General features: G+C 39.8%; 1 protein-coding gene across 1 annotated transcript in view; it reads right to left on the bottom strand.

Moving 5' to 3' along the window:
• CTNND2 (catenin (cadherin-associated protein), delta 2) overlaps positions 1–9108 on the bottom strand; it is a 306974-nt gene that overhangs the window by 222506 nt on the left and 75360 nt on the right. The window lies entirely within an intron of this gene.

The following is a 9108-nucleotide window of genomic DNA, read 5'->3' as shown; positions in this document are numbered from 1 at the left end:
GTAGGGAAAAAAAACAAAACAACAAAACAACTGCCATCCATCTTAAGGCCATTTGAGACCATAAATTTATGTATGTTGACATGAACACCTAAGTAATTACAGCATCACATCACCAAACTACCGAGGCCACTTCTATTTGTGAAACACTGGGACGTGAATTACAACTGACTATAACAGTTCAAACATTTCAAGTCTTCAACCAAAGTAAACTTTGTTAACAGCAAAATATCTGTCATGAGAAGGCCCAGACATGGTGACTCACTACAAGCAGGTAACTAGCTGCACGCCTACGTTTCAGACATACACAGCTCAAAGTATTGAATGAGAAAGAGGACAGCAATGATGCAACTGAGCCAAAAGGAAAGAATCAAGTCTAAAGAAATACAAAAATTTGTAGGCTGCTCCAGGCACACCCACTGCCTGGAGTCCAAGCAGGCATCTCTGGAAGAGAGAGAGAGAGACTTGGTGACCTGGCACATGGAGAAGGCTGAGGTTCTCAACGCTTTTCCCTCAGTTGTCGCTTGCAAGCACTCAAGCTGCACTGACCAAGTCACAGAAGGCAAAGGCAGGGGGACTGGGAGAATGAAGAAGAACCCACAACAGTGGATGAAGTTTGAGACCACCTGTGGAACCTGAAGGTGCACAGAAGGTCCATAAGACCTGATGAGATACATCTGCAAATCCTGAGGGAACTAAAAGATTAATTTGCTAAGCCACTATCTATCATATTTGAGAAGTTGTGGCAGTCCCAAGAAGTTCCCACTGACTGGAAAAGGTGAAACGTAACCCCATTTTTAGAAAGGACAGAGGGCCCAGGGAACTACAGGCCAGTCAGCCTCACTTCTATACCCATGGAAGAAATCCTCCTGGAAACTATGCTAAGACAGATGGAAAATGTGGAGGTGATTTGTGACAGCCAACGTGGCTTCACTAAGGGCAAACCAACCCTGACAAATTCAGTGGCCTTCTATAATGAGGTTATAGTTGGAAGAGCAACTTATGTCACCTACCTGGACTTGTGCAAAGTATTTGACACTGTCCCACACAACATGTTTGTCTCTAAATTGGAAAGAAATGGATTTTGTGGATTGACCATTCAGTGGATAAAGAACTGGGTGGATGGTTACACTCCAAGAGTTGTGGTCCATGGCTCACTGTCCAACTGGAGTTCAGTGACAAGCCGCATTCAGCGGGCATCAGTATTCGGACTGGCAGCACTTAACATCTTTCCTGGCAACATGGATGGTGGGATTGAGTTCACCCTCAGCAAGCTTGCCAATGGCACCATGTTGTGTTGTCTCATCAACATGTTGGAGGAGGAGGAGGACATCCAGAGGGACCTTGACAGGCTTGAGAGATGGGCCTGTCCAACCTGCATGAAGTTCAACAAGGCCAAGTGGAAAGTCCTACACCTGGGCTGGAGTAATCCCAAGCACAAATACAGGCTGGGCTAAGAATGGACTGAGAACAGCCATGAGGAGAAGGACTTAGAAAAGAATTCAGCATGAGCCTGAAATGTGTGCTTGTGGTCCAGAAAGCCGATCTTGTCCTGGCCTGCATCAAAAAAAAGTGTGGCCAGCAGGTCAAGGGACGTGATTATCCCCCTCTACTCTGCTCTCATGAGACCACACCTGGACTACTGTGACCAGTTCTGGAGCTCCCAATGTAAGGACATGGAGCTGTTGGAGTGGGTTCAGAGGAGGGCAGTGAAGATGATCAGAGGGATGGAAAACCTGTGCTATGAAAACAGACTGAGACAGTTGGGGTTGTTCAGCCTGGAGAGGAGAAGGCTCCATAGAGACCTTAGAGAAGCCTTCCAGTACCTGAAGAGGGCCTACAGGAAAGCTGGGGAGGGGCTTTCTACAACGGCTTGTAGCGATAGGACAACAGGTAACAGTCTTAAGCTGAAGGAGGGTAAACCTACATTAGACATTACAAAGAATTCTTTAATATGAGGGGAGTGACACAATGGCACAGGTTGCCCAGAGTGGGGGTAGATGCCCCCTCCCTGGACATATTCAAGGTCAGGTTTCATGGGGCTTTGAGCAACTTGAAGATGTCCTTGCCCATGGCAGGGGGGTTTGAACCAGATGATCTTTAAGATGCCTTCCATGTCAAACCATTCTATGATTCTGTGATCAGTGTTAAAAAAACAGCAAACAATCCCTCCTCTCTCCTCTTTGATCTGTAGTATATGAACCAAATACATCATGTCCTGGTATAGAACAGAAGAATTATCAAGTTAACTTCAAATTATTTTTAAAGAGTAAAAAACTAAATTCAAATACTTTATTATTTAAACTTGTGTAGCTTTCACTCATTTCCTGAAGTAAATACCTTGTTTTACCTTGGGATGGAGTTTGCACAGCCCTTCATTTCCCCATGTACCTTCCTCCTCCAAATCTGTACCTTTGGTAAATTCAGGAAGACTAAAGATAGCACTCTGTCCTCCTCCAGGCTAAGAAAATATTTTCATTTCTTTCTGGATCTTCAGCTATCCAGATCCCTCAACTTCACTGCATCCTAAGAATAAATGTGAGCCCCAAATTATTAAACAGCAAATGACCCCACTGTTGCTGCAGTGGCTTAAAAGATACCAAATAAACAAACTTTAAAAACCCACAAAACAAACAACAAAGCAAGCAAAAGAAACAAATATGTCACAGGAAGCCTAGAGACTAGGAGTTTCCCTGGCAACAATAGTTGTAGGATATCTATGGAATCAGTGGTGGCTTTTGCTTCCTAGGAAACCACTCAACTTATTGCTAAGAACTGTGATGTGCCTATGAGCCTCACTTGCTCATTGAGCTCCTGGAGCGGGGCAGTGGAGTCAGGTGAGAAAGAAGATCTCAGTGAAGGTGGTGGAGACCAGCAGAGGAGTGGCATGCACCAAAGAAAGAAAGGCTAGGGGCTGGACTTCCCATCAGGCTCTGATCTTGAGTGATCTGGCAGAGAGATCTGGCAGTCTATTCCCATCTACTGTATTTAACCTACATAAAGCTAGGGTTCTTCAAGTCAGCCTCTTAATTTATAAAGCATATAATCATTTTTAGCTAAACTCTACACTAGAAACATTGTTTTAGTGAACTCTTGGTGTTACTTGCTTACAGAAATCTTCTGCATTCTCAATGACACCTTTTGTGCAATGGCTACAAAATCAGCTGGATTTTGTTTCCTGCTTATAAAATACTTGTGCAATACACACTGAGGTCCAGCTTCAGACACTAAAACCCTCTCTGTAGAAATTTATGTCTCAGTCTTGAGGACGATTTTAGTTGCTTTGAGAATATCTGGGGCCTCGTGTCCTGATTTTCAGCAAGGTTCTTCAAAATTTCCCCATTCATCTTCTCCAGCTAACACAATTCGACCCCTATTCCCACCACCTTCCCCATGGAAGAAAGATCAAGATTATCCTTTGAATGTCAAAGCACCTTAATTAACTTATTCTCAACATCCCTGTAAACAGTAAGATCATTATTATCTATCGGCTGATGAGATGTCCAAGAGCTACTACTGAGAAGCTTCTTACGTGGTTTATCTTGCCAGGGGATTGTAACAGCTTACATGAGCCCAGCAAAACCTGAAACTATGGTTCTGCTCCATGTTTTTCATGTTTGGTTGGAAAATATACTTACATCTTCTGGCTCTTGCAGTCTGTCATCACAGAAATGCACCACGCAGATTTTGCATCTGTCAAAGTTTGCAAATGAGCCACAGGGTACTGAGAAAAATGTGTGGCAAACAAAGGCAGAAACTGCATTGAGACATATATTCCCAATTAGAAGCTCAGTTAATACTGTTCAAGAACCAGAAATGAGCTATGGACTGCATGAAGATGAGGTACGATGCCCAGCTGCTTCCTCCTGGATGAATTAAGCCATTAAAATATGTAACAGATTAAGAAAGAAACAGTGGAAAGGGCTTTGTTGCTGTTCTTCAAGTGGCAGACCAAAAAGGAGACATCAATCTTGCCTCCCCCCAGCTGTTAGATGTGCACTTATCAACACTACGTGGGGCTCCTCCCACTGTGCTCCTGAATTATTATCATTAACGAGCACATAAGTGTACTTCAATTCTCTCCCTCCAGCATAAAGTAAAAGGAATTACCTTCTGGTGGAAGGAGAGGACTCCTAAGAGCTGAACTTTCAGATCAAAACAAGAGACAATGCAACATCTCTCCCAAAATTATTCCCTCTATACCACATATACAACCAACCAAATAAAACTGCTGCTGCTAGTTTAGGAACTGTAAGCACTTCTGGACAGACTCATCATTCAAACTACATGGATCAACACTGCATGTGTTACTGTGATATATTGAAATCGTGATGTTCTGTGATTATAGTTGGGCAGGTTTGTTAATGATAGGATCAGATTTCTTTAACGAAAGAATGGCAACAAAATCAAGTGGCCTTGCCTAAGCCAGAACTAAACATTCTCCAGGAAAGTCTTTTTCAGCTGAGGTTTCAGCTAAGTCAGTCTTCTGAAACCCCAAATCAATAAAATTAAGGATAGTCTATGCATTCCCACCTCACCTATTCTAAGGAAGCAGGCTTCATCCTTATTTAGCTATAGCACAGGGAAACAGATTGCTGTTTCCTACCTGCTATGTTTTCTCTAAACTATTTTGTGCACTAAGTAAAAATTCATGGCTGCTACGTAGAAGGGATCTCTATGAGGAATTATGATCTGCTCCAAACTTGTGATTCTTGAATTGGATGTATTTTATGCTGTTTAAGCTCTTCATTTTTACTTTCTTTAAGCATCAATTTTACATTCTCAGAGGAGTATACACTAAAGCCTCAGAGACCATACAGTTTTGATGTAGGGAAGTTAAACCAGGTATTTCCTTGCTGAATAGAAGACACACTTTAATTCATCATTACAAAACACCATCTGCTTAGTTGTATAAACACAAGGGAAGCCTGGCCCAAGTAAGTTTGATGCAAGAAATTCTTAGCAGGAACCTAGGAAGTTGAAGCGTTTACTTCTGGAGGTAAGCCTAGATTGCCAAACATTTACATGCTCAGATTCACTAGCAGAATGTTTCTCATGGCTCCTCCTCTCCCCCCACTTTTGAAGAATCGTCTACCTCTTTACCCTTAAGTTCAGTTATGGGTAAGAGGGACTCTTTAAAATTATTGAATTAAAAGGAGAGCTGCTTATCACACACTGTTATATTAAAAGGTGGGAGGTACTTCTGCAAGCCCTGTTCTGTCTTACCCTGACCAGAAATATGAACTACAATTTTCTACCTCTCAGGTCAGAGAGTTATGCCAGAGAACCATCAGCGCCACCACAAATTTTCTGGATTCTGAAAACTGAGGCCCACATCTCAGAACTGACCACAGCAGTGCTGCGCACACTTGCCACCTTCTGTACTGTAGTCACAGCAAGGCCCTCTACTCCAACAAAGTTTCCTTCTGAAGGTGATATCTCTTCCCCAATAATCTACCAGACATGCTACCACCAAGACATCCAACCTCCCACGCTTGCAGTCTTATTTTCTTACCTTGTTACACTGTTTGAGTGTCTGGCTGCTATTCAGATTTACAGTAGACTAACACTATTAACACTGAGACAATCCTTGGAACAAAGTGAGATTAAATATATGGTGAGGACTCCTGCAGAAACATTTACCTTTTAGCAGGCCACATTCCAAACACTGTGTGCTAATCTCATATGAAGCACACAAACATAACTAGAGTTAATTTTACTTCTAACACTTTTTCCCTGGAAATAAAGCTCTCCAGCTTACATTTTGAAAATAGAACATTTTTTAAAAAAACAAAATAATAATACAAGATGAATTTTGAAAGTTAAGAGTCCACAGAAAATGTTCTAATTTATTTCCTTTCACAAGTGGAAAGAAAATCAATGTAAATGTTTAGAAGACAAGTAGACAGGACAGTTACCTTTGCTTAGAAGGAAATTAAGACCAGCAGAGGTAATGGAATGGAAACCTGACTCTGAAAGAGGAGAACAGAGCAGAAAAGTCTCAGGGTATCAGAGCTAAATCATCTAGTACCTGGAATGTTCTGCTTCTACGTTGACCTATACTCAGACAGTCCTGAAGTAAGAACTACAAGAAGATGCCTGATTTTTTAAATATTGTTCTCTTGTTAAGTTGCAACATGATTATTCTGCTAGTGGTTTGGGGGGGTTTTTGTGTTACCTTTGTTCATTTTTTTTTTACCTAAACAAGAGCCAAATCATTATTGCAGTCTGCTCTATAATGAAGAATGAACCCTTTATATCTTCATTTACCAAATTACCCCATTTCTTCTGAATAAATAGTTCTAGAGGTTCTGAAACACATCTCTTGGGAAAGAGGATGCCATAAAGGAAAATGTTAAGTGTAGAGTAATATAATTCAATGCAATATAAAAGTGGACATTTGAACTCTGGAATTCATTTTGATAGCCTTAATGGAGTGTACTCTACACAACTTGTGCCATCAACTCAGCTTCTTGCCAGCTTCTTCACAAGAGAAGATGATGATTGTATACAGGCATGTTAACAAAATTAGGTAAGAAGAGAAGTCAAAGAACAATGAAGGAAACATGTTGACTCAACCCATCAAATCAGACACAGTCTACAAAGAAGCAAAACCACCATTACTGCAAAACTTTACCAGTATGTATTTAACTGAAGGATGTGAAAATTATGTCTTTTTCATTTCTTATGCAGCAAGTATGGTTTATCAGCAGTGGTACCTGTACATGGTTTCTCAGTAGGTAGGAAACTCAAAAATCAAGTAATTTGCATACATCTGTCAGGTTCATATTTTGGAGTAAAAATTGGAAGGCACACAGACTGACAACTGGATATCAGCATTTCAATTTCTAGGGCTCCTCAGTTCCCATAAAGTCTAGGAACAGACAAACCTTAGATAATTTATTGGTGCCAAGAGGCAGATTAATCTCTCTTAAATCAACGTAGGCTGCAAACTATCACATGAACACATACTTCTGATACTTTAAAATAGTCATGACTTTTCTCATTCACAGTTCAGTAGCAATCAAAAGCAAGACAGAATCACAGAATGTTAGACAATAATTAGATAATAAATATTGTATTATTACCTTCCCTAGGTCACTTTTTAATATAAAGTATTATTGCATGAAACAGTTAATAACATAGCTCTACTGCCTATGTCTCCTCCTTTTTTTGACATGAAGTAAACATAATTTACAGACTGATTCTACAGAGCATTCTTTTATCTTTGATACTCGACTTCTCCATTTTCTGTAGAACTTCTCCATTTTCTGCAGAACTTAAGTTTTATTTCTGACAGGTGATAAGGGCCTGATTTCCTTTTTAAATAACAAAGCCTCAGACTTTTCATCAGTATAGACATGCATAGTTTTTACTACCTGTTATATGAGCTTATATCAGCTCTCTATCTGCATGAATCAAAAATTATCCCCTGCCACGAAATTGATAATAAATACCTTCATATCTTTTAGGCTAGCTTTTGTCCTAAACTTCAAGTTAATGAACATTACACTGCATTTTATGACAGCTGGATGATGCAGAACAGATGTTGAGCTAAACTTTCATTTGCCAAATGTCAGCTCACAGCACGTATATAAAACTAGAGTATTAGTAATCCAAACTACATGGTGAAAACAATGGAAAAAATTGTCAGCTACATCACTGCCTGCCAACCATTTTTCTTGGACTTAAGATGGAAATTCTGTCTGAATGGAAGATTCCAGAAAACAATCTTCAGTTTTAGATGAGTACGTTCTCTTCTGGATATCTGTTTCTCAAATTGAACTGCCTGATATTTAGCAAACATTAAGCAAAAGCCTGCAACTTTTATACTGAAAGTGACCAGGCACTGGAACAGGCCTGGGGGGTGGCTAAGTCACTATCTTTGGAGGTATTCAAGAAATGTGCAGATGTGGCACTTCAGGGCATGCTCTAGTGGCCAAGGTGCGGGGTGTTTTTTGTGGGTGTTTTTTGGTGGGGTGTGTGCAGGTGTCTGGTTTTGGGTTGTGTTAGTGCTGTGTGGTGGTTTGTTTTTTTTTCGGTTTTTTTTGTGTTGATGGTTAGACTCTGATCTCAGAGGTCCTTTCCAACCATGACAATTTTGTGATTCACAGAATCAGGTCTGCTTCTGACTTTTGTTTATAAGAATTATTCAAACCAGCAAGTAAGGGCAGAATACTAAGAGACACCATACACAGTCCATGGGTCAAATGAATGAGATAAAGAGTAATGCAAACCTCTTTTACCAAAGTTATTTTGTGCCAATCCATCTAATAGTAATTAGCAAAAATATTTAATGATCCTCTCTGAAGAGTTTGTCAGTTCAATTAATATCTGTATGCCTGCTCACTCCTATTTTACCTACAGAAATCAACACTCATGAATGCACAAATGGTATCAGAAGATGAGAAAGAACCGAAAAGCAGACACATGAAAAATCTGCAAGATGAAATCTTCTTTTACAAGCACATAACTTACACATTACTTGACTAACGGCTGCAAAGTGATAGCAGAGCAACTGAATAGTGATAACCTTTTCTTAAAAGGATATGATGTCTATGTTCCATAGATACTGTAAATATGTCTTTACTGTCTACAGGGAATACATGCTTCTCCTAAGAACATATCATACGGATTATAGTAATTTTTCCTCTGGTCCAGTGCACTCCTAATGTAATTTTCTTTAAGTTTGAACGTGAGACAATTACAAAGAAAAGTTTTTTTTTCCTCCATGGGGTTTTATATTCTAGAATACAAATATATCAAAATACCAAGTTTTCAGAAAAAGGCTGTTTTCCTCAGGCTATTAATGTTTACTCTGGGGCAGGGGGAAGAAGGGGAAGAATTCAGCTAGTAGTTTTTAAATTTTCTATATGAATAACAAGAGCTAAAAGAAAAAAAAAAAGATTGAAGACAGGCATTTTCTCAACAAGTAAGAATTTGCAATGACTGAAGTAGCTGCGAGTAATATTGCTTCTGATGGACCTTAAAATTTAGCCACTGTCATATTTCTAGTTGGAGATAGAAAAAAAACACTATAATACTAAATGAGTAGAGAGGTCAAGTTGTGAATATTTGGTTTTTAATGCAGGAAAAGAAGTATTTTCAAAT

The sequence above is a fragment of the Chaetura pelagica genome, unplaced genomic scaffold (assembly GCF_000747805.2).
Source record: "Chaetura pelagica isolate M959 unplaced genomic scaffold, ChaPel_1.0 scaffold317, whole genome shotgun sequence".
Classification (NCBI taxonomy): Eukaryota; Metazoa; Chordata; class Aves; order Apodiformes; family Apodidae; genus Chaetura; species Chaetura pelagica.
This window is presented reverse-complemented; position numbering and strand designations above follow the sequence as displayed.